Genomic DNA, 6,048 nt, shown 5'->3' on the forward strand with positions numbered 1-6,048 from the left:
GGCAGTGCTTAAAGATGTGTTTTCCCATTTTAGTGAATATTGGAAAATTTGCACATGTCTACCACAACAAAGACGGAATGTTTTTGCACCAGACTTGGCATGAAAGTAGAACTTTACTCAGAAAGCTTGTTTTCATTTATTTAGAGTGAATCCGTTAATTATTTTTGGAGATATAAGCATTTAAAAAAGGTGCTGGCGGAGTTTTAAAGGAGGGAATCTTTTCTATATCTCTATCGTTTAAATTTGCAAATCCGAAAAAAAAGATTCTTGTCAATCACATTCGAATATTTTTTCCAAAATGAATGACTGATGAAGGGGATTTTATGCCTTAGTGAAAATCACAATCTTTGCAAAATGTCATGATTGTCGCACTGTAGAAGACAAAATCACACAACAACGGGGGGAGACACCATGTAAAATGCTCTGGGACACTCAAAGGCACACAAATCTAAAAAAAATAGTTTGGTATGATAAAATCATGATTTCTATGACAATTGTGATCATTGGGCCACCATTTTATAATCAGGATAAAAGGCACTATTTTGAATAGAAAATTGTGGTTTTCATGAAAATCACAATTGTTTTACAAAACAAAAAAAAGGAAAATATGCAAGTACATAAAAATATGGGGAAGGAATCCCAGCAGAAGGGTTTGTTCAGCAGGAGCAAGCTGCATGGCGGCTATCAAGAGAAGAAAATGTTGGGGTGAGCAAATGACTCAAAAAGGTGCCTACTCGGGGAAAATGTAACATTGTCATTCAATAAATACTTACTAAATTCCCGACATGCATTATATTAATGTTCTAAAATTTTAATGTTCATCTTTAAAATGTTAATGTAATGCATGGCTGTGATTTAGTTTACATTGAAAAAGTAGGTCAAAGGAACTGTGCACTTACCAGGCTGCACGTCCTCTGGTCATGGTGTTCTTCTCCAGTCATCCAGTGCAGGCCCCATCAAACTCCATAAACCAGTCCAGACGCTGCTATCATGCTGTTAATCAACATGAGAGAAGTACCAGGATTAATTGGAGCGGGCTGTCCCAGCGCTCCCAAGTGCACTGGATGCCTGTGCTTGCTCTCTATCCAGCTTTCTAAGACAGCTCCAGTTGGAGAGGTTTGAAGTGCGCATGTCAGGCTGGCCATCGCAAGACATCTGGTCAAAGTGAATTATGCACTTTAAGCTTGTGCACCACTCCTCCTCCCCTGCTGCCAGTCAGCATCAATGGTTCCACCCACTCAATGAGCTTGGGCTGACAGAGGAAAAATAAAATAAAGTCATTTTCTTTTTCACTGTTTCTGCACCCTCAGAAGGGTGTAATAACGCTCCTCCATACAAATGGGGAAGCTGTCACTACCTGCTGCCCACCTCTTCTGTGCAGCAATGAAGGTTGTGTACAGTAAGGGTTTAAATTTAACTTTACCTTGACATAGTCTGTCGACTCCCCCCACACTGCCCCGACCCCACCACGCTTACTTGCACGGGCTGCTCCTGCCAGCCTGTTACTAACTCACTACACGGATGGCTGAAGGCTAGTATAATGGAGGATTTCAGCTGGCTGCAGGTTGGATTAGTTAAGGTTAGAACAGTAGTTTAAAAAAAAATATTCACTGTTTTACTTGTTCCAAGGATTTGCAACTACTACTCTTGGTGCAAAAGACTCATTGACAAAGACACTCATATCATTTGGTCAAGATAAATCACTGTCCCTTCTACTTCTGTTTGCCTAAAGGAATACTGTTACAAAACTAATCCTAGAAAAGAACACATATGTTGCCTAACACTGATTCTCATGCTTTTAAGTCTTTAAATATACCAGATTTTGATTATTTGATAATTTGTAATGCTTTCAGGTCACCACTGTATCAACCAGATACTTTGGGCTTCATTTAAAGTCTGGCAAAACTAGAGCCCTGCTGTACACTTGTGGGGGTCAAAATCCCCAAAGACGTTTGGTATCCAATCTCAGTTAATGTGGGAAGGCATTAGGTATAGCTCAGCAGAGCATCAGCTGCCTAGATCAGCGTAAACCTCTGATTTACCAGCCTGTCTGCCATCTCAGTTAATGTGGGAAGGCATTAGGTATAGCTCAGCAGAGCATCAGCTGCCTAGATCAGCGTAAACCTCTGATTTACCAGCCTGTCTGCCACTATTCCACTAGGTAATAGTAACAGTTGTCCAGTCTTCTTTAATGTGTGGCAACCATCACTAGGTTTCCATTCCAGTGACAGCTATGCAAGGCATGATGAATGTTGGAGGATTTCAAACAAGACCCCTGTTGCACAGGAAGAAAGATTCCTGCAAGTCTTGATCGTTGTTTATGGTTTTCAAAAACCAAACTCCCCCTTTGGGAGTTTGTTTCTTGAGGAAACAAGGGGTGCCACTGTTATGCCTGGCACCAGCTTATGGGTATGGGTGATTCCTTGATCAATGGGTAAAAGTTCCCAAGGGTAACCCTACCCACTTTAACATCACTTCCTGGGGGTTTGCCCTTAATATTCCCACAGTCACTGGGTCACTGGGCTGCTAAAATCTAACATGGGAGAACCTTTCTTCCTCTGGTTAGAGCTCCTGGCATACCTCTAGGGGCTTCTAGGGAAATGAGTAACTCACCCTGCAAGCCAGTTCTAGAGCAGGTTTTTACCCCACTGGAATCGGTGCCACTCTGTCAACATAGACAATGGTAGGAACAGGTCTAAGAGTGTGTTCCATCTGTCTGTGACAGGGGTTGCCCCTTTCAAACTTGTGCAGTTTAGGGCACATCCCTCATGTGATCCTGTCAGGCAAAGGCCACACCAACTTCCAGACAAGGTTCTTTTTTCCCTTTTCAGTGGGACCAACAGGTTGCCAAGTGACCGTTGGGGATTAACTCTCAAAAGGCTACTAGAGACTTTAGGCAGAAAAATTGCAACTTTCTAAATTAGTGTTATGCTGGTGCACCCGCACACACAAACTAAATTGCATCACTATTAAAAGTAGCTCACTATGAACTCTCCATCAACCCCGACCTGAAAATACATGATTAAGCAGGCTCAGCAACCCAGGCCCGTGGTAACTGATCGACAGGTCACAGGTGGGGAGGCACAAAGCCGGCAGACTAACGCTTGAACAGGAAACTCAGGTCCATACCCCAGATAAGCACAGTGACACCACAATGGTCCAGGAAAATTGGCCCCAATAAAGCACACATGGCCCGAGGGGTGTGCGCATTCCCAAAACACCATAAAGTCAGATGCCACATGGAGTTAGGAACACACAGCCAATCACGACACAACACACACAGTAAACACAGTGATCATGCACTCCTCATGCAGGACATCTGGACACACTACCCATTGGCCCACATTGTGTCCACGCAAGGTTGAGGCCCAACTGCATTTCTTATCAGGGACCTTTTATTTATGATGCCACTAGCAGCCCGTCCCGACGGTGTCCGGGTATGAATTGCTGCCGGCCAGTAGTATATTGTTTTGTAGGATTTCGTTTTGATAGCATTTCTTATCTGTGACAGGCCTGTGAAACGATCCGATTCACAGTGCACTGCTGATGCACTTAAGAGTGCGCGTTCAGTGGTGTGTGAACTTGAGTTTTCCTACTTTATTTTTCCTTGCAATATTATATAGCGCAAACTCGACAACATGGCGTGAGCACAATTTACTTTACAGAAGAACACATTCATTTGTGGTAGGCACGGGGAGACAAAGCGATTTGCCTGGAATCACAGGATGTTGAGCTGATGCCAAAATTCGAACGTATCTCCCCAGTTCTAAAGTTCGCAATTCTAGAACTTGTGGCGGGAGGTGTGTTTAAAAGTGTATGTCGGTGCTGGCCATCAATGAGAGAGACCTGTGCATTTTTCAAATGGGTGGTGAACAAATAAGAGTATGTTGCTGGAGATGTGGGCCGCCGTGCCACCAATGTACTTACCGGGGGAGGGTAAACACCCATTATTCCTCAACTTTCTTTCCGCATACCATCACTCCGCATACTTTCATTACGAAAGTACCATGACTCCGCAATGCCATTATAACGCATTGCATTACATTTTATATGATTTTACCACGCATACATTTACAACGAAATTTGTTGTAAATCCATGAATGGTAAAAGCATGTTTTTTATTAAATGTTTGGATAAGGTAAGTATGGGTATAGGGGTATATATTTTGGGGTACTGAGGTATATGTTTTGGGGTGTTTGAGTATTTTAAGGGTTAAGATATAGTTTTGGGTTATGGGGTACAGGGGTAGTTTTAGCATTTAGGGATAGGTATGGGTTTTGGGGTACAGGGGTATTTTTAGGGTTCAGGGGTAGGTTTGGGTTTTGGGGTATAGGGGTACTTTAGGGTTCAGGGGTAGGTTTGGGTTTTGGGGTACAGGGGTATTTTAAGGGTTCAGGGCTAGGTTTGGGGTTTGGGGTACAGGGGTATTTTTAAGGTTATGGGCTAGGTTTGGGTTTTGGGGTACAGGGGTATTTTAAGGGTTCAGGGCTAGGTTTGGGTTTTGGGGTACAGTGGTATTTTAAGGGTTCAGGGCTAGGTTTGGGTTTTGGGGTACAGGGGTATTTTAAGGTTCAGGGGTAGGTTTGGGTTTTGGGGTACAGTGGTATATTTAGAGTTCAGGGCTAGGTTTGGGTTTTGGGGTACAGGGGTATTTTTAGGGTTCAGGGGTAGGTTTGGGTTTTGAGGTACAGGGGTATTTATAGGGTTCACGGCTAGGTATGGGTTTTGGGGTACAGGGGTATTTTTAGGATTTAGGGATAGGTTTGGGTGTTGGGGTACAGGGTATATTTATAGGGTTAAGATGGGTTAGTGTTTAAGGGTGGGTTATGATTATGGGGTGCAGCGGTATTTAAAGGGAGCAGGGTGGGATTAGCACACGATATGAGACATGGCATGAAGTGCGGAACGTACCACACGCCCCCAGCGTTTGTCACACCACCAGCACAGGCCCACAGCACAACGCAGACACGCCCACAACGGACTACTTTGCTGGCACGGTTCTTTTACCTTTTAAATGTATATGGTGGGCGTCTGCATAGCCTATGTCCTTCTGCTGCAACTGCCCTTTCCAACGCTGTATTGGGTGTTGTGATTGGAGCTGTGGTTCCTGAGATTACCCGCCTCAAAGGTTTCGGCTCTCTCTTTATTATATTAGTATGGATAGACAAGACCCTCATACTTTTACCAAACAAGGATCGCCGGATGTACTTTTACTGCTCCCAAAACTGTATACAAATGACTCAGATTGATTGTACTTTGAGACAGTCCTCAGACCTGTTTCTATAAGCTGCACTCCTGTCAACAGTGTTTAATTAAACCAACTGTTTTGCCAAATGCCTCTTGTCTTTTGTTTTTTTTTTCAAGGCAAATTCCTATACAAGCAACATTTGCATAAAAGTCCAATCATTAAAATGGTTGAAGTGTTTGCCATCTAATCATTGCCAGGCTGTCTCTTTACCTACTTTTAAGTGTAAAGGGGTTAAACTGGAGAGTGAGTTTCCCCGAGGATCCTCTCTGAGCCCCAATCTATTTATTGTATACTTTGCTCCCTTGGATGTCATGTTAGATCTCTGGGGCAAAGGGGGGCTGACAGCATGAATCATAGACCATGCTATAAAGCCGAACACACAAGATGATGGATGGAATGTTGCACAATGGCAAAACATTCACCCCCAGTCACAGATCTGGGTTTAATCCATCATTATTTTGCTCACCAAGCCACCCCAGTTCAGACATGGCCATGTGCAAATCAGACTTGACCCTGTGCTTCATAGGAACAGTCCAGCCCGAACTGCCAAGCCATGTCTTCCCTGGACCGGAATCAAGAATTCTAGGACCCGTTTCTGGCTATCAGCCGTCTTCAGCCAGAATAGATTGACTCCAGTGGCTTAGTGAGCAAGGGAACCACGTCTGGGCATACCCTTCCCATATAGGGTAAACAGCAAAACACACAAGATGATGAGCGGAATGTTGCACAATGGCAAAACATTCACCCCCAGTCACAGATCTGGGTTTAATCCATAGTTATTTTGCTCACCAAGCCACCCC

The sequence above is a fragment of the Lissotriton helveticus genome, chromosome 2_1, assembly GCF_964261635.1.
Source record: "Lissotriton helveticus chromosome 2_1, aLisHel1.1, whole genome shotgun sequence".
Lineage (NCBI taxonomy): Eukaryota > Metazoa > Chordata > Amphibia > Caudata > Salamandridae > Lissotriton > Lissotriton helveticus.